The following is a 21,608-nucleotide window of genomic DNA, read 5'->3' as shown; positions in this document are numbered from 1 at the left end:
ATGAGATATGTATAATAGAATTGACCAATGTTGATTTAATTGAATAATATAAATGATGAATAAAACATAGTTTCAACTTGATTTTATAAAATAACTCAAATTAACTGAGTTAATCATAAATTATATGCAAGTGAAATGCACTGAATTATTAAATAATATGTTTATTTATGTTAGATCATAACTACTAAAAACATCTTAGCTAACTCAATAAGGGAGATAAACTATACAGAGATAACTATAAAATATAACACCTCAAGATACAATATGATCTTGAAGAATAAGAAGTTCTAGAGGCTATATATCATTTTATGAAAGAACTTATTGATGGTTCTATAACATAGCATAGACATGATCTTGATGTCTGAAAAGTATTTGTGACTGTCATTCGCTCACATCAAATTAATTAATTTCTACTCAATCGAAACCCCTTAACCTACACTAAGGTAGCATAGTAAAAGGTTGAGTCATCTTTCTCGTGGAACCAATGACAGGACATTTGTTTTTATATAGAATCGAATAATGAGGGTTTGTTTTGGCGTTTTCTAAACCAAATGTAACAATTGAAATCCTATCTAACCAATAATGGGCATTGTCACTCTACGCTATGAATAACACCGTAAATAAAAATAACATACGATAAATAAAACTAAAATCCTATCTAACTAACTATCAAATATTACCCCTACACTGTATTATCACACTATGACACAATAGTCATCATCAATAGGCATGATACGAAAACAAATGAAATTGCAAGACATACAACTAAATTAAGCAAGTGAGCTAAACAAACCTAAGTAGCAATTAACAAAATCTAGTTATGCATAAAAGCTAAACTTGTATCATATTGTCACTCTATGATTTAAGATTAACAATCATGCATGAACAAAACTAAACAAAGTGTAATAACAACAATCGAACATGAATCAGGAAATAATATATAAATCAAACATAAACTAAAACTGAACATAAACCATCAAACATAAAAGTAAATTAAATTATCCAAACCACTGTTCCACGATCAACTCTAATCAACTACCCTTCGTCGTCACATGAAAGGCCTGGATCTAGAACCCCAGAGTTGGTGGACAGTAGCAAAGATACCGGTAGTGCTTACTTCGACAACAACAATGAATGAATCTTTCACCGAAGAACCGCTCAGGCCCGGCTGAAGGCATAGGCCAATAAGGCTGATGCCTAGGACCCCAATTTTATTGGGGCCCATTAGTATTAAAAAATTTTAAAATATATTTAATAATTGGCAGTTACTTTTAATTAGAACCTTATTCAGTATTGACGCTTCGAGTTCAAGAATGCGCTTCGATTTCTGTGCACAGTGGTGCACACTCCACAACCATTTATTCCATGAACTCACTTCAATTTCCGTGCATAGTAGTGCACACTGTACAACCATTTATTCCGACGGAAAAGAAACTTCAACTAATTATATGTTAATTATAATCATAATTATATTCTCCTAGAATCCTATATAAAACTACTACTACATAATTTGATTTGGTCTCATCTTTGATCCTTTATAATCTGTATTTTTTGTCCCTCATTGTCTCATCGATGATTCTTTCAGTCTCAGAATACAGCAAGACACCCTTAGCATTCCTCAATCGTCGGATAATATTTTTTTCAATCTTTTCTTAATTTTTGAAATGTTCTTTATTATTCTGTATAAATAATAAATTATGGATGAAATGGACTCAACTATCGTTGGAAAAATATATTATTAGCAATTGTATAAATTTTTGTTTCTCATTTTTTCTCTCTCTCTCTCGATGTAAACAACTTACATATATGCACTTAAAAAATCATATATTTTTAATAATCTTTAAGTACATATATCTGATTTATTATATATTTGTTAAGTACTATTTATTATAAAATATAAACTACTTAAATTAATGGAATTAAAACTACATGGGGTAAATCAAGTTTTATTATTCATTTAATTTTAAGTAATTTTATTTTGATAAAATATTAGGGACTTATATTTTCTTTTTTATTATTATTTTAATATAAATATGTCTATGAAAATAATATGATTCTGGATATATGGAACGTATGAAAAAAAAAGAAAAATAGAAGAATTTATTTTACATAAAAATTTATTTTAAATTAATATTTTATTTTTTAAAAAAAATTTAAATCCACTATTGTCGGTCCCAAGTCCGAATGAAAAAGGATGAAAGAATATTTTTTTTAAAAAATATTAAAGGCCTTTTTTTTTTTGCCTAGGGCTTCATGGAACCTTGTGACGGGTGATCAAGAAGGAGCTAGAGTCTCTGGTAGGGCTTCGGTGAAAGATATGTCTAAGACTGTTGGCCTTGACCTCTGCTTTGGTTTGTCATCATGGCCATCGCCGCCGTTGCTGGACATGGTGTTCCACTTCGACAACAGCGCCGACATGAGGATGCCGCAGATGAACTATATGTTCGCCGATAAAAGAACGAGAGCTTATTGCTTAGTTATGCGACCCGAGCAAAATGGAGACAAATTGACCATCATCGGCAACTATCAACAACAAAATATGTACATAATTTACGATGTAGCTTCAAGAATGCTCTTGTTTGAATCCACCCCTGTGAGAGCTTTTAAATATATATTCCCCTCTGCAATTGATTTATGTTCATTCTAATTATTCTTTGGAGAAATAATATAGATTTTGTATTATATATTTATTTTTACATTTCCAAATGTTGAATTGTGATTGAAATGTCACGGAACATCTTTTGATTTAGAATGTTCTAACACTATAACACAAGGTGAATTCATCATCTCAGCCGTTTTACATGGTCAATCTCACGATTATATGTGAGGAAATAAATCAAGAAGTTATAGTTGACTAGTACGGAAAAGATTTTTTTTTCTTCGATTTTATCAAGATTCAAACTCTTATCTTATTATAATAATTTTTCTCTAAAACCAACTTAAATGGTAAATCCAGTTAATCTGGCTTGTTAGAATAGTAAAATAACTCTGTCTGTTTTTTTTTAAAATCATGCTCACAAGATTCTTAGATTTCTAAACTTCAATATTGATAAATGCATAAAGTTAGAAATGTGACATGGATTATCAGCTACTAAATCTCACTGTCTTAACAATATTATTTTGTGATATGTAAGAATCAATAAGTCCTATTGAAAGTTCCGTCAATATTAATATTGACTTTATAGGCGGAAAAAAATATTAAAATTTTGATTTATCACATATATCATACGAGAATATATTGAACCATATTAATATTATCGAAATACCAAAAGTTTCAATATGGTATAATATATTATTAAAATTTTCGGTATTGATATAAAATTTGTATACCACATCAATACCGAAATTTTAATTAATTAATATGGATTTTATACAATACCGAAAATTCAATATACTAAAATTTTGATACGTTATCAATATGATTTTTTTATACCAAACTTTTTAGTACGATATACAGTATATGATTTAAAATATGTACGGTATCACTTTTAACATCTTCAACCTGTGGACTCCCATATTTCCTAAACTTTCCATGCTCATGTTCCACTGGATTCGTAAGCTAAAAAACTTAATTTCTGGCTACTTGTCCCGTCTTTACGTATTTTGACATTCTTGGATCTCTTGGGTAAAAAACATCACAATGCTTCATAAGGAAATCAACATGTTATCCGAGCTCCAATATCTAAACTTGAACTTCACCCCAATCAAAGCACTACCAGTAGAGTTGAATAACCTTGCTAAACTCAAGTACTTGCTTCTGGAAAAGACTCGGAATCTTACCCAAGTACCCAAGAGAACAATATACAACTTACCTTTGTTGAAATTGTTATGAGAGCAAGTACATTGACAGGGATCGGATTGAGGAATTTAAAGGATCTTGGAAATACATTGCAATTACCATATATTCAATTGAACGGTTGAACGATTGAGCTCTATCACAGTTATCTACATGGAAACTCCAACTAAAAAACATAAGAGGCTTGACTAATCCAAGTCAACTATTTGAGAGCACCATGAGTAGCCACAACACAAGGCAAGATCTTGAAATACTAGAAATTATAGATGTCATTATTGGTGATAAATTAACAGTTACTCGAAGCAATGAGGATCATGAAGAAGGCCTTGAATATTCAAGAGATATAACATTTATTGGTTGTCGAAGATTTACAAGAAATCACTTAGAAAGGAGTTCATCCTCAAATAATATTTCCTAATATCCACGAATGGAACATTGATGAATGCAAAAAGTTGAGAAATGTTATATGGATTTTTCAACTACCAAAACTCAATATCTTGAAAATATTATTTTGTGATATGGAAGAATTGATAAATGATCTAAGTACCGCCAACTCTAGCATTGGCTTTAGAGATGGAAAAAAAATATCAAATTTTTGATATACCATATATACCATACAGAAATATATTAATCATATCGATATTATCGGTATATAAAAAATTTTGGTACAATAAAATATATTACTGAAATTTTTAGTATCGGTATGAAATTTAGTATTTCGATATGGTATATATACCGTATCAATACCAAAGTTTTAATTAAACGGTATAAAATATATACAATACCGAAAATTTAGTATATAAAAAATTTGATATATCAAAATTTTAGTACGATACCATATAATTTTTTTTAACTTAACTTTTTGTATTATATAAAATATATGATTTACAATTCGGTGCAGTATATGGTATCACTTTTAACCTTTTCAACTTCCTCAAGGAAAATAATTGTTTATTATTTCTTGATGACATTTGAAATTTTTATGATCTTTATAAGTTGTGATGGAATAAGTATTGCGAGCATCTGAAGCGCAAGGAGGTAATTTTCATGACACTTAGCGAGCAAGTATATATGCATTGAAATGGGGGCTGATGTGAGGCAAAAAGTGGCAGGCTTGACTTCACCCTAGTCAAAGTGTTGCTACCCTTGTCAAAGTGTTGCTAGCAGAGTTGACTAACCTTGCTAAACTCAAGTACTTGGAAGGGACTATGAGTTTTGCCCAAGTACCCAAGGGAACAATATCCAGCTTACCTTGATTAAATTGTTAGATTTATATGAGAGCAAGTGCACTAACTTGGATGAGCTAGAGGGATTTAAAGGATGCCTAAAGATATATTGCAATTACCCTGTACTCAGTAATAAACATTGCAATTATCTTGTACTCAATGCCAGAGATACATTGGAATTATCCTATACTCAATGACAGATTTTGAATGGTTGAATTCTCTACTACAATTATCTAGATGGAAACTGCAACTAGAAAATATAAGAGACTTGACTAATTGAAATCAACTAGTTACGAGCATCGTGAATTAGCCACAACACAAGACACGATCTTAAACTACTAAAGATTGTAAATGTCATGACAGTGGTAAATTAACAATTGCTTAGAGTAATGAGGATCGTGAAAAAATGCCTTGAATGTTTGAGCAATATAACGGTCATGGCTGTCGAAGATTTTTAGGAAATCACTTGGAAAGAAGTACAACCTCAAATAATATTTCTTAATCTTCACAAATTGAACATTGATGAATGCAAAAAGTTAAGAAACATCATATAGGTTCTTCAACTATCAAACTTTAGTATCTTCAGAGTATCATTTTTGTTATATGGAAGAATTGAGAAGTCTTGTTGGAAGTTCTGCCAACTCGACTTACACTAACTCTTTTTGAATAAATTGCTGATTTGAGTTGTCTTTCATAGTATTCGGTTAATTAACATTGAATCAAATCGAACTGAATTAACCAAAATTGAATAAATCAATTTTTTTTCGAATTAACTAAACCGGCCTCATTTTTCAATAGATATCGAACAAAGTGAATCGATAAAATATCAGATAATTCAATCAAAAACCAAATTTACCAAAATTTTATGGTACCAGGGGAGATTTATAGATTAGTTAAGGATTTATCGGTTTATATACTTTGGGATTTACCGAATAATTTTTATTTCGATTTATTCAGCTTAAGCGAATAAGAGATTTTAAATCAAAATTGAATCAAATTAACCAATATAACCTTTTTTAAAAAAAATCAAAAAATTTTGAATTAACCAAACTGAAATTTTGAATTCAGCCAGTTAGGTTGGTTTATTCGATTTCATCATTTGCTCACGGCTAACCCCTACTTGGAGCATATCTGTTATCTCATGCCCAACACTCAAAAAGTTGAAATTTGTCAAAATAGATGGAAAGTTATACGTCGTGAAAAGAGTTAGTGGAAAAATATCTAGTGGAAGATGTCTATGATAAGAATTCCCTCAGCTCTCTTGTTCGGTAAATAATTTATTTTACCAACAATAGTATACAAAATTTTCTTTTCCATAATACTTAGGTAAAAAAACAACACTTTTTAAAAGTTACCATATGAAATGCTTGACTGAAGGTACTTAAGCTTTGTCATATCATGATTAACTTGTATTACAAAAGTGCATGAATATCCATGTAAGGAAATTTGTTAAATAAAAAAAGGAGACAAAATCTATACCTATTCAAATAATCCATAAAAACATACTTGATTTTATTTCACATTACGATAAAGAAAGTGGTTTAAGTAATTTCAAAGAACGGTTCATTTTCCTTTTGAGTTATCTTTGTTTTTATATTAGCAACCGGGGAGTATTTATTCCAAAATATTAAATTGTTAGGAACCTAGCTTTTGGCTGCCATGTCCTTTATTTATTACACTGTTTTCAGGTAAGTAGTTTTATTAGAATCAGACTGAACCAGCCAATCTGGTCCAATTCAATGGAACCAATTAAGCTAAACCCTAACTAGGCCCAGTTGAAGGCATAGGTTAATAAGACATATGCCTAGGGCCTCAATTTTATTGGAGCCCATTAGTATTAAAAAAAATTTAAAATATATTTAATAATTGACAGTTAATTTTAATTAGAACCCTATTCAGTATTGACGCTTCGAGTTCAAGAATGCGCTTCGATTTCTATGCACATTGGTGCACACTCCACAACCATTTATTCCATGAACTCACTTCAATTTCCGTGCATAGTAGTGCACACTATACAACCATTTATTTCGACGGGAAAGAAACTTCAACTAATTATATATTAATTATAATCATTATATTCTCCTAGAATCCTATATAATACCACTACATAATTTGATTTGGTCTCATCTTTGATCTTTTATAATATGTATTTTTTGTCCCTCATTGTCTCATCGGTGATTCTTTCAATCTCAGAATACGGCAAGACACCCTTAGCATTCCTCAATCGTCAGATAATATTTTTTTCAATCTTTTCTTAATTTTTGAAATGTTCTTTATTGTTCTGTATAAATAATAAATTATGGATGAAATGGACTCAAATATCGTTGAAAAAATATATTATTAGCAATTGTATAATTTTTTTCCCCTCATTTTTTCTCTCTCGATGTAAACAAATTACATATATGCACTTAAAAAATCATATATTTTTAATAATCTTTAAGTACATATATCTGATTTATTATATATTTGTTAAGTACTATTTATTATAAAATATAAACTACTTAAATTAATGGATTCAAATCAAATTTAATATTTTATATTTTTTTTGTTATATTTGTATAGGTAATACTCAGCAATCAGTTTGAAATATCATCAAATTAAACCTACATGACGTAAATTAAGTTTTATTGTTCATTTAATTTTAAGTAATTTTATTTTGATAAAATATCAGGGACTTATATTTTCCTTTTTATTATTATTTTAATATAAATATGTCTATGAAAATAATATGATTCTGGATATATGGAACGTATGAAAAAAAAAATAGAAGAATTTATTCAATCTCAAAAAATAGAAGAATTTATTTTACATAAAAATTTATTTTAAATTAATATTTTATTTTTAAAAAAAAAATTAAATCCACTATTGTCGATCCCAATTCCGAATGAAAAAGGATGAAAGAATTTTTTTAATATTAAAGGCCTAATTTATTTTTTTTACCTAGGGCCTCATGGAACCTTGAGACGGCCCTGGAACCGCTCCAATGGAAGTTTAACAGAGATGCGGAGATACTGTCCAATCTCGTTAACAATGCTCTCACCAGCGTAAACCACACTAAATTGAACAGGTTGGATGAACTGGGAAAAGAAACAATAACCAGGAACTTGCTGCCAGAGAAGAATGTTGAACAACTTGTGAGAAAATAATCTCTCCACGTCATTAGTTTTTTATTTTTATTTTTATTTATTTTTCTTGATAATTAGTTATTACTCGGTCTACCTATTTTTATGGATCTAGATCCTAGTTTTATGGATCTCATCCAGATCCTATTTTTATGGATCTCGTGGTTCACGCTCTTATCATTTATGATGCTATATAAAGGGTCGTAGAGGCATGTAGAAGGTATCTCGGTGTAAGGTTTTCTTTCATAAGTGAAGTTCCTATTTCCTTTCTTCTTGTGTGCTGTGTGCTTTGGGTGTGCTATCCTATCCGATTCTAGGTCAACATTTGGTATCAGAGCCTTGGCAGTATAGAACACCCAAGAATCCACGATTCCACAAAAATGTCTGGCATCCCACAAGTTGCTGTGAAGGAGAACGGCGGAGTGTCATTTCCCTATCCGATGCTAAGCCCTCACAATTATATTGTGTGGGCAATAAAGACAGAGGCGATCCTTGATGCCCAGGGAGTCTGGGAGGCGGTGGAGCCAGTGGAAGGAGACCAGGTGGATACAAAGAAGGATAAAAAGACACGTGCATACATCTTGCAGTGTGTCCCCGAAGACATACTTCTCCAGATCGCAAAAAGGAAGACGGCGAAGGAAGTCTGGGACAACCTCAAGACGAGGTACCTTGGAAGTGATCGAGTTAAGAAGGCACGCGTACAAACGCTGAAGAGCGAGTTTGACGCCCTCCGGATGAAGGAGACCGACACGATTGATGAGTTTGCTGGCAAACTCAGTGCTATGAGCAGCAAGTTCTCCGCTCTTGGTGCCACGCTTGAAGATTCATCTTTGGTAAAAAAGTTACTCGATTCAGTCCCTTATAAGTTCTTCCCTATTGTTGCCGGAATTGAGCAGTTTTAGGATCTTGAGACGATACCATTTGAGGAGACTATTGGGCGACTGAAAGCATACGAAGAACGAACACTACGTCTACGCGGCAACACCAACAACACTAAAGGTGAGCTCCTACTTACTCATGCCGAATGGCAAATGCGACAGAAGGGGGACAACGTGGACACTTCGTCAGGAGGCAAGGGGCGTGGGTCCAGCAGCCCTAGTCGTAGCAAATGGCGTGGGCGTGGGCGAGGGCGCGGTCGTGGTCGTGGTACGCCGAGCCAAGACAGTGCAGGAGGCACTAGCAGCAACGACAGAAGCACTCATGACAAGAGTCATATAAAGTGTTTCAATTGTGAGAAAATGGGGCATTATGCGTCCGAATGCTACAACAAGCCTCGTCATTATGAGGCTCATCTCACTTACGCCACTGATGAAGAGCCAGCACTGATGATGACCGTGTCCCACGAGGAGTCACACACTAGGCGTGAGCGACAGGATATCATTCTACTCAGTGAAGATAGGTTCCTATCGGAGATGTATCGCAGCGTTGAGAAAGGAGAAGATAAAGACGTCTGGTACCTTGACAACGGTGCCAACAACCACATGACTGGCCATCGTGAGAAGTTTCAAGAACTAGATGAAACCATCACCGGGAGGGTGAGGTTTGGCGATGGATCAACCATTGAGATCATGGGCAAGGGGACGACTGTGTTCGAATGCAAGAACGGTGACCAGAAGGCTCTCCACGAGGTATACTACATTCCGAAACTTTGTAGTAATATCATAAGTCTTGGTCAATTGACAGAAGCTGGGAATGAAGTGCATATGAAAGGAGATACCATGAAGGTGATTGATAGGAGCGGAAAGCTCTTGATGCTGGTAAAGCGAACACAAAATCGTTTGTACAAGATAACCTTGAAGACATTCAAGCAAGCCTGTCTCCTAGCAAGGCTAGAAAACCCAACCTGGCTAGGGCACATGCAAAGCAGCGAACCGGTAGTGCACGGGGCTCTGTCCATGTGCAAGTCTGCAGGAGGCAGACTTGGCACACATCTGAGTTGGGCATGCGCGCAAGGCATGCCAAGCGAGGCGGCAACGCTGGGCTGCCCAAGCCCAAGTCTTACAGGAGGAAGAGTTGGCAAACCAGCAAGTGAGGCATGGGCGCAAGTCATACCAAGCAGAGGATTGGCAGTGCGCTGGACACACTCCAAGCCCAAGTTTGTAAGAGGCGAACTTGGCAGCGAAGCGAGCGTGGCAGGTATGCAACATATGCCAAGCAGCAAAGGCGGACAGATGGACTTGTCCGTTGTGCGAGCAGATGGACTTGCTCGTGTTGCCAAGAGAACTAACAGACGAGACTTGTTCGTGGTGCCAAAGAGATCGAGTTGTGGGCCGAGCACTTGGTGTGCAAATAGACTTTGGCGCAGGGCCAAAGAAGCGGAGTCATGGATAACGCGAACAGATGGACTTGTTCATGGTGCAGATGGATGGACTGCCCGTGGTGCCAAAGGTGGACAAATTGTGGTTGAGTTCGTTAATACCGGAGAACAAAGATGGACTGCCCGTGGTGCCATGCGACAACTACTCGGCTCCGTGACTTAGAATCATGTCAGGATTAGGGGGAGTAATGTGAGAAAATAATCCCTCCACGTCATTAGTTTTTTATTTTTATTTTTCTTGATAATTAGTTATTACTCGGTCTACCTATTTTTATGGATCTAGATCCTATTTTTATAGATCTCATCTAGATCCTATTTTTATGGATCTCGTGGTTCGTGCTCTTATTATTTGTGATGCTATATAAAGGGTTGTAGAGGCATGTAGAAGGTATCTCGGTGTAAGGTTTCCTTTCATAAGTGAAATTCCTATTTGTCCTATTCTTCTTGTTTCTTCTTGTGTGCTGTGTGTTTTGGATGTGCTATCCTATCCGATTCTAGGCCAACACAACCATCGCAGCTCATTGGGAAGACTCCTTCCTTCGCAACCCACGTCCACAAGGATTCTCAGTAGTGCTCGGTGCTGGATCTCAGAAGGTGGCTTCACCGGAGAAGGGTGATGAACTGTCGCCGCCCTTTCTTCCTCTGCCCGACCGAGCCACAGGAGGTAGGGGTACAAGAAGAACACCGGGAGATGAAGGTCACACTGGAGAACCACTCCAAGTTGGAAATGATCGAAGCTCTTTGCCGTCGCCGAACCACGAAGACCTAACTTTTGCAACCACTCTGGCCGACCTCTAGGTTCGAGGGAAAACGCCGGAGAAATTCACCAGTGAGTTGAGCTTGACCAGGGAACATCGTCGGAGTTGCTTGTAGCCTCCAACACTCGTTGCTCGTTCGTCACCGACTTGAAGAAATCGCAAAAGAGAAGAGTGGGGGTGTCAGCGTGCGTGAGAGGGAAAAAAGCACGAGCAGAAGAGGAACACGCGTAGTTCTGAGCCAAGTTTCTCCTTGAAGCGCATTCATGCTTTAAAGCTCCACTTGAACCAGCCGATTCACTTGAACCGATTAGAACCAACTGAATCAAATCACATGATTAAGGCTTTAGGATTTTTTTTTTATTTGGACTTTGAAATTGAGCTTTTAAATTCTTCGCTTGATTCATTCTATCCATTTGGTAATTTACCCACACCATGACTTGATATATCAAATTCATATTCCTCTTCTCAATTGTGGTCTCTCTCACTTCCTGCAAAATACAATATAATCAAATAATATCTAAAATATCCATAAAATGTACAAAAATTAAATTGGAGACTTACAAAGATCAAACCATATGAAGCACACTAAAAATATATAATTAGATACAAAAGAGGGTAGAACCATCAGGTTATAATAATAAAATAAAGTGTCCAAATGTTGATTATCAATACTTATAAGGCATGGAAGAAAAAAGACTCCACTGCTAAGGGAATAATGATTAATTTAATGGTAGACTACCTAATATCTGAATATGAGACGTTACTATCAGCTTATGCTGTCTGTGTTGTCCTAAGAGAAAAGTACAGTGGAGTTAGTTTAAGCAAGATTCGTAAGCTAATAATCAAGTTTGACAGCTACCAAAAGTGCTCGAATGTTACCATGAGGAAAATGACAAATATAATTTGAGATTTAAAAGTTGTCGGTCATGAATTGACTGATGGACAACAGGTTCAGGTAGTATCTGTTCCCTTCTTGACTCTTGGAAAATGATGAAATAGAATCTGACTCATAGGGAAAGTATCATGACTTTCACCGGTGTCTCATGTCATGTTGAACTGCAGGCGGAGAGAATAGAATCTATAAGGATTTTTGGACAATCTTTTGTAGCTGAAGGTTCTATTGGAGCATCTATTTCCAAGAATTAAAAAAGATGGTTTAAGCAAGGAATGGGAAAGGGAAAAGAAGCTAGTGTTGCTGTTGAGCAAGGCCCAATTAAGAAGAAAGGAAAGAAGTATAGAAAGAAATTTCAAAATAAGTTGACTTACTATAACTATGACAAGAAGGGTCACTTTGCTCAAGAATATACTGAGCCAAAAAAGATAGATCCGTGTTTATCCTCTTTTCATGAGTATTATGTTGCTAGTTTAGTGTTGTTAGTTGATTTTTATCTTTTGTGGATTATAAATTCAGGAGTAACGATCCATGCATCTTGTGATCGATCTACATATGTGGAGTATTGTTGGGTACCAGCTAGTAATAAATGGATATATATGGGATACAATGTAAGAATTGAAGTCAAAGGAGTTGACACATACATACTCAACCTATGTGGTGGACATATCTTTTTTTTGCATGATGTCCTGTATGCTCCTGAGATTCAACGGAATCTGATTTTTGTTAATAGTCTTCTTGATTTGGGTTATTGTATAAAATTTTATAGTCATTGTGTGGAACTAAGAATTAACTCTGTGTTAATAGGATATAGTTATATATCGAATGATTTCATGGTTCTTGATGTAAAGTCATATATTAATTATGGCAATAATAGTTGTTTTTAAAGCATTGCTCTTATTAGCAATGCTGATGTAAATGATGAAGATATATAGGACAAGAACGAATGAATAGATTAGCTAAAAAGGATTTGCTAGATACTCATGCTAAAGTTAACTTGTCTATATGTGAATATTATCTTGTTGGAAAAGTAACTAGGAAACTATTTGGTAAAGCTATTAGGGTTGAATCATCATTGTAATTATTTTATTCGGATATTATGGTCTAATGAATGTGAATGTTAGACATGGAAGTTCTTATTTCATTACATTTATTGATGATTTTATACGTTTTTAGTCATGTGTACTTGATTTATCATAAATCTAAGACATTAGATTGCTTCAATCGTTATTTGAATGAAGTAGAGAATTAATTGGAATATAAGGTTAAAATCTTACACACTAACCTTGAAAGTGAATATTTGTCTGATCAGTTTAAGACAATATGTAATGAGAAAGAGATTATTAAACCACTAACTATCCCTGGAATTCCACAGTAAAATCGAGTTGCTGAAAGAATAAATCAAACTTTTCTAGATATAATTAATTAGATCTATAATGACTTAAGCTAATTTATCAATTTCTTATTAGTGAAATGCATTATTAGCTGTAACCTATATACTTAACCTAGTGTCTTCTAAATTTACTTCATTTACTCTATATGAATGTTGGGCATGCAAAAAACTAGATTTTAGTAATCTAAGACCTTGAAAGTCAGCTGTCTACGTTCATGATAAGACTCACAAATATAGAAAATTATGACTCAGAGATAAGAAGAGTATCTTTGTAAGGTATTATGATACTTCTGAGGGTTATATTTTCATTAGTGAACAACAAGATGAATCATCTCTAAAATAGAGTCTAGAGATGCTACTTTTCTCGAAACTGAGTTCCCAACAAGAGGTGAAATTGATAAGATAATTTCTTTATTTGCAATAGATGAAAAGGATAAACCTTTATCAACAAATCAGATATCACAAGAGATGTCTGAATCTAGTCAACCTAGTGGAAGTGATTTATCATTGACTGATTTAGTTTCTCAATAATCTAACATTCGAAGAATTAGTCATCATATTATTTCTCGAATAAGTTTTGATATTGAGAATGAGAGATTAATGATTCTCCCAGTTGACTATGAGGATCCTTGAATGGTTGAGGAAGCTTTGAGATGCTCAGTTGGAGAAGAATTAAAAGTTATAATGAATGAGGAAATGAAGTCTATGAGAAAGAATCCACTTTGAAATTTAGTTGATCTTCCTCTGGACCAATGGGTTATTGGGAATAAGTGCATTCTTAAAATCAAGAAAAGGTAGATGGATCGATTAATCAATACAAACCTTGACTATTTGCAAAAGGATATACCTAAATGAAGGTATTGATTCTGAAGAGACATTCTCCCCAATTGTAAAGTTTATGTCAATACGTGTCATTCTAACTACAGTAGCACATTTTGACATGAAATTACATTAGATGGATATAAAAATGACTTTCCTTAATGGTAATCTTGACAAGAAAATCTATATAGCACGACCAGAAAGATATATTGCTGAAGGCCGAGAGAATAGAGTATATAGAATTAAAAAGTCTATATATAGGCTAAAACAAGTGTCAAAACAATGGAACATAAGATTTAATGAAGTCATTTTTATAAGTACCCTGGGATAATTTTAATGTGGTCAACTAAGTTCAGTTAGGTCCTGTGTGTATTTGATCATTGTGTCTAAGTGTGCAGGAACTTAGGAACATAAGAAGTTGAGCAGAAGACGCAACTAGCGAGAAAGATGACACGAGAAGGGAGTCGACGGGCTCGATGCATCCGAAGGACGAGGTGCTGCAGAAGAGTGCACTAAGGATGAGAAAGACGTTCACGACGATCTTGTTGGTGCGGGTAGCACTAACGGTCTAACCCAGGTTTTGATGAATGACAAATAGGTTAAGTTAGTTATGTTGTTGTCTGACACTTTGATCAAGTGTGCAGGAAAAGTCCAGCTAGGTCGACGGGCTGACCGGATAGCTGGCGAGAAGTCCAAGCGGGTCGACGGGCTGACCGGACGCTTGGCGAGAAGTCCAGCTAGGTCGACGGGCTGACCGGATAGCTGGCGAGAAGTCCAAGCGGGTCGACGGGCTGACCGGACGCTTGGCGAGAAGTCCAGACAGGTCGACGGGCTGACCGGACGTCTGGCAGGTAAGTGAGGTAAGTCACTGGAGGGGAGTGACTGTGAGGACGCGTTCCCGGGAAGGGGACATTAGGCGTCGATCCGGCTTAGATCCATTTCGGATGTCTAAGTCGAGATCGTGACTAGATTCCGGTCTCGGAAAGACGGAATCTAAGTCATACTCTCTTTATCCATCTGTTGAACTTTAACTGTGCTAACCATTTGTTTTACAGGATATATATTTGCCTCGGACTAACCTTGTTTTGCAGGAAAAAGGAGTCTTTCTGGAACAAGGTGGTCCGGGCGCCCGGAGGTCCGGGCGCCCGGAAGGGATCCGGGCGCCCGGAAGGCGAATTTTATCCAGACACCTCGTCGCTACGTGGAGCATCTTGATTTGAGCAGTTACGTCACACTCCAGGCGCCCGGAAGGGATCCAGGCGCCCGGAACAGCATATAAAAGAAGCCCCAGACAGGAGCTTCAGAATTAACTTTGACTGAGAACTCTTCTGCTGATCTTGCTGCTCGACGTTCAAGTGCGACGCCAACAACGCTCCGACAAAAGTGCTCTTCCAGTTTTTGTTTAATTTTCTTTTTGTCGGTATTGCTTTATTATTACTAGCATCTCCTGTACTTTTTCTGTAATCATATTCCGACTTGCTAGTGATTGCCCAACGAAAGTGGTCAAGGACCACGGGCCTTCGAGTAGGAGTCGTCACAGGCTCCGAACGAAGTAAAAATATTTGTGTCTACTTTATCTTTTTTCGCTGCGCTTAAACTCTTGTTTTGCGAATCGATATTCACCCCCCCTCTATCGAATCTAACGATCCTACAGATCTGAGGGACGAGAAGCCAGAGAGGAAGGTTGTTCGAGAGAAGGCCGGAGTTGAGTTCAGGTGAGCTCAATTCCGAACGACCGGAGCATCACCCAAGCGAACAGAGCGGAAAATAGTTAACAAGGGAAGTTAACCATTTTCAGATGAGCAGTACCAAAGGTGCCTTCAAAGGCTTGAAAGGCGCCTTTGATGAACAGTATGAGATTTTATCTTCCATAGAATGTGCCTTCCAGTGACCATTAGTGAAGATAAGGTTTTATCTTCTACGGATAAGACTTATCTAATGGAAGGCACCTTGGACCATCTTGGAGGCACCTTCCAGCCTTGGATAAAGTTTTCCAGGGGCTATAAAAAGACCCTTGGAATTAGGAAATCATCAAGAACTTGAACTACAATGCTTGTAACACTTTTCTAGCATTTCTTTAAGCTTTGCAATGACTGTAAGAGGTTTCTTTGCCTGCAACGAAGGAAATCTTTTAGTGTCTTTTACTGCCTTGGATTATAAATCACTTAGATTGTAACCAAGTAAAATTCTAGCCTCTTAATCTTCCTTTTTAAGTTGTTTAGTTCAGTTTTATTATTATTAGATTTAATTGTGCTATTAATCAAATACAAAGATCAAGAAAGGTTATTTTAAATATTACAGGCAATTCACTCCCCTCTTGTCGGGCCCCACCACACCAACAATTGGTGTTAGAGCTAGAACGCCTCAGAAGAACTAACTACTGACTGAAGCACCGAGACGATGGCTGGACCGAGCAACTACCTACTGATGTTCGAGGGAGAACTCGTGACATGGAAAAAACACATGAAGGTATTTTTTAAAATGGACTTTGAATTGCTTTTAATAATTAAATATGGCTTTATAGCTCCCAATGACCCACAAGGATGTGAAAGAGAGGAATACCAATGAACCAAAAAGGAACAACTAGATTTCGTAGCAAATGGATGAGCTGAATTCCATTTGCTGAGTGTGTTACCTGCGCAAGAAGTCAGTAGAATCGGTGCCTACAACTCAACAAGAGAACTTTAGGAGAAGTTCCTGCAGCTACACGAAAGTATGTCTGAACCCAAGCTTGTAAAACGAGATCTGCTCTAGAACAAATTGACCAACCTCCTGATGAAAGAAGGAGAGTCAGTAGCACAACTACACGCCAAGCTGAAGGAGTTAACAACCGGACTTACGAATCTTGGAGAACAGGTAACAAACCGAGATTCTTTAAGGTATGTCTTAAATGCTTTCCCTAGGACACAAGACTGGACGTCTATAATAGACTCTTATTATATTTCAAAAGATCTAGAGGTAAGTACTTTAGAGAGTTTATTTTTTACTTTAGAACTTCACGAACCTAGATGTACAGAATTAAAAGAGCCCAGTTAAAACATTATCCGAAAGGCAAGAACAAATGATCAAGACTCTGAAGCATCCATCGACGAAGATGAAGCATCATTATTGGAAAGAAAATTTAATAAGTTTATTAAATCCAATAAATTTAAGTTGTAGATGAAAAAGCACTTTCGGAGTAAAAGTATGGTCCGATACTATAACTGCAACGAAGAAGGATACATCAAGGATGATTGCCTAAAGCTAAAGACGAAGAAGAAGAAGAAGAAAGAGCCAACCAAATCGAGACACAAAAATTTAAAAGCTATATGGGACGAGTCATCATCGGAGTCAAAAATTGAAGAATACGTTAGACTAACCCTATTGGCGGACCACCAAGGAGAAGATGAAAGCAGCTTTAAAATGAGCATCGATGAAAGAGGAGGATCCTCAGAAGAAAGTTGCGATGAAGGGAGAGTATGAGAACTTGAGGTAAGTAAGGTACATACACTATCTCCCAAGTAATCTTTTGAATTTATCAAAATATTATCTAAGAATATAGTACAACTAGAAAAAGATAATGCTAGGTTAAAATTAAACTTAATAAATTCATGCACATTATATGTTTGATAATTTAAAAATACAAATAGAAAAATTAGAAAATGACCATGCATGTTCAAATAATTTTTTTAAAAAAATCAAAATTTAAAGATTATAGTAAAATTAATGTTAGAGTGTATACTAAAAGCCTAGCTTTTGTATAAACATTTATTTAGAAATAAAAGAATCACATTGGTCAAATGTCTACATTTATGATAAATGTAGTTGTTCAATTAATTTATATTGTAGATAACATGGCGTGTGGTGTCACACACAGAGGATCATGTTATCAGCACCTTATAAATTACAAACAGTAGCTCACGACCAAGATGGAAAGGAATAAACCATTGGAAGGTCGTAGTGTAATTAGGTATTAGTTTATCTTAACTATATAATTACACTAGTACACTCAGAGTGTATTGAGTAGTAGCATTAGAGGCCATTTTTTTTTTATATTGACTTTATAAAGAAACAAAGACCTTAGTTATTATGGAAGTGTGTGCTCTTAATCCTAATATAATAACAAGCATATATATTTGATATTTATTTCTTTAATTTATCAATGGGTGAGATTTAGTTCGATAAATCAATAAGCCCAATAAGTTGGGAAATGATATCACTTATAGTGTGGGTTGTTGATTATAGAAGGAAACTGTGTCCTAGTGATCTAGGTTGATAATGTCCCCAAGAGGAGCTCATAAGGATTGTCATGTTAAACCCTGCAGGTGGACTTAGTCCGACATGACGATAAGGTTGAGTTGTACTACTCTTGGAACTAATATATTAATTAAGTGAGTTGTCAGTAACTCATTTAATTAGTGGGCATTCGACATCTTAAACACAGGGAGATTAACACACTCATAATAAGAAGGAGCACAAAATGTAATTTGGGATTGATGCTGTAAGGTCTCCTTTAACGTTAATTCAAGAATTTAATTAAGATAGTAATACTGAATTAAGGATTCGTGGGTGATTACAAGGAATAGTTTATTAATTAAAATTTCTACGAAATGAAGTTGAGGGATTTTAGGGTTTTTAATGAACTGGTACGACTTCATTTAATGGAGATGGAACAATTAAGGGGAAAATATTGATAGTTTGTAATTACCTTAAGTTGGGGATTAATTAACCTAGGCACAAAAGACCTAGGTATAAAGTTGGTTGTGTCCCACGAGCACAGTGTCTTCACGAGCGCCGCCTCACTTCGTCCTTCACGCTGCGCCGACCTCGATCGGACACCTCACCGAACTCCGATCTCCGACATAGTGGTCCATCGGTTTGGTGAGCTCATGGAAATCTCGCGGGCAGGTGTAGAGGCTAGCGGCGATTCACCGGCGGCTACATTTGAGGGGAGACGCGGAAGGGAAGGCAAGTTCAATCTTTAGGCTAACTGCGATATCTGTGAGGTATGGGTTATGGAACTGGGATGGAGTCCTTATCGACGAGTTCGTGTGACTGTAAAGATTTCGATTCACCTCATTCAGTGATGCTTGCGTTTTAATCGAGATTTCAGTGTTTTCCTTTGATACGGAGAATGTTTGTGAGGTTTATGCTTTGGAAATTGAGATTTGTCGGGAGATTTCCCAGGTGTTTTGTTCTATTGGTGTGGTTTGGTTTCGGATATCTGTTATGGCTTGTCTGGTTTGGTTGCAGAGCTTTTAGCTAGTGCATGCTGATCAGAAGATCGATGTTCTTCGGAAGTTTTTTTTCCCTGTGGTTCGGTGATGAACGATTTGCCCATGTATGGGCTCGGATTTGATTTTTCTTCTGCGAGGATTTAATCGCCGAGTTTCTGCATGCCAACCGTTTGATTAAATACCTGACCGAGTTGTTAGCTGCTGGAATGAGATTTGAATTGCGTTTCTTATGAAGTTCTAGCTTTGGACGAGATTTGCGCTGAGTTCGTGTACTCTGTAAAGTTTAATTTGAAATTTTGGGTAAGTTCACATTGGAAAAGTTTGTATCACTGTCGGGAACGTTTACGGGTTATGGTTGGTTTATTTTCCTTGGCTGTTGCGGGACGTTGGTTTTGATCTTGAACAAATGCACAATTCATGTTGGATTAGATTTATGGATTAAATGATTTCTTGTGAATTCATTGGTTCCTGAATGGAGCATGTTTTCTATATGGAGTTAGTGGTAGAGTTCTGTTATAGTCTGTTAGTAATATGTTATGATTTCTTTCCCGTTTTCTGTTATCACAGTTGTTAGTATGACCTAGATGATTCCATATAGGAGTCCAATCGACCAATCGGAATACCTCGGAAGAGAAATTTCATAATTTTGTTTCTTTCCTTGCTGTTAATCTATATATGATAATATGTGTTAAGCAATTAATTGGTATCCGGTTATAGGTTGCAAACTGTTGAATTATCTCTATAGGTAGTTACTTGTCACATGATAATTAACCATTTATCAATTGTTATTCTTGATTTACGTTGATATGGATAAGAAAAGGTTTGTTTTTTTGTGAAAAGGGAATGTATACAGACTGATGGGAATGAGCTACTGGTATACTGTTATTGTGGATAGATTAGATTTTTATATATGTAGTTAATAGAATGAGTATGAGCATATGTGGTGACAGTACGGGTTGGGTGACCCGGGATGAGCTCCGGGGAGGGCCCTTCCAAACTTGACTGATATGGTTAGCTTCGGCTATATGACTGGATGCATGTTCTCTATGAGGTACCTCTAGGATCATGGGACTGTTGACTGGCTCAAATTGTGGTTACCGGATATGTGACATATTCACCATATTAACTATATAGAATGACTTGTGCACTGAGTATTTCTTTTGCTATATGATACTTGGCTTATGCTTTCGTTTGGTTCTAGTACCATCTCCTCTACTTTATGGATATCCTCTTATGCATATTGGTCTGAACTTGCTGGGTCATAGACTCACGACATTTTAATACAGGTGAGGATGACTTCTAGGATATGCCGGAAGGCCCTCGGATGCAGTAGACGAGGAGGCGGGATGGACGCATGGTTTTGTCTGTTGTCCGGGAGTGCAGAGTCTACTGGGTTTATTGCGAGAGATTTTCTTTATTTCCTTTCTTATCATTTGGGTGGTAAACTGTTGAAGAGTTAATGTTTAACTTGATAAACCTACTTTGTTACTGTTGTGTCTATTGGGGTATGATAAATTCTTGTTGGTATTGCCTTATGATCATTCAGATAGTAGTTAATGAGTGAAAAAAAACTGGGGATGTTTCAGATGCGGTAGTTTAATAATAGTTCTTTAGTGGTATAAATTATTATTGATGAAGTTAAGTTGTGTGTTCGGAGCGAACACGGGAAGCTTAATTTCATCAGGAGATCAAAACCAATTTCTCCTCTCGGTCCCTATCGAAGCCTCTTATATATAGAAATTTATACCCACCTATACCCACCTTTCTACCCACCTTAAGGTGGTCGGCCAAACTAGCTTGGAGCCCAAGCTAGGGTCGACCAAAGCTATTGGTGGAGCCAATTATAGGTGGTCGGCCAAAGCTTGGGTCCCAAGCTTAGGTGGCCGACCACTAAAAAATAAAAAGAGATTTTTATTAAAATTATTTCTTATGTGGATATCATGATTTTAAAAGAGAGTTTGAAATTTAAATATTTCCTTTTATAGCTTTCTACAAAAGATTAAGAAAAGATTTGAAATCTTTCCTTATTTGTAGATTGAAAGGTGAATTTTAATTTTAAGAAAACTTTC

At 36.0% G+C, this 21,608-nt stretch overlaps 1 long non-coding RNA gene across 1 annotated transcript; it reads left to right on the top strand.

Annotated features, from left to right (window-relative positions):
• Window positions 1–19,014: 19,014 nt before the first annotated feature.
• On the top strand, window positions 19,015–21,080 carry LOC121982091. Its single transcript, XR_006112002.1, has 2 exons — window positions 19,015–19,308; window positions 20,826–21,080. It is a non-coding gene; the product is annotated as an uncharacterized LOC121982091 (long non-coding RNA).
• Window positions 21,081–21,608: the final 528 nt, after the last annotated feature.

Source organism: Zingiber officinale, chromosome 5A (assembly GCF_018446385.1).
Source record: "Zingiber officinale cultivar Zhangliang chromosome 5A, Zo_v1.1, whole genome shotgun sequence".
In the NCBI taxonomy this organism is placed as follows: Eukaryota; Viridiplantae; Streptophyta; class Magnoliopsida; order Zingiberales; family Zingiberaceae; genus Zingiber; species Zingiber officinale.
This window is presented reverse-complemented; position numbering and strand designations above follow the sequence as displayed.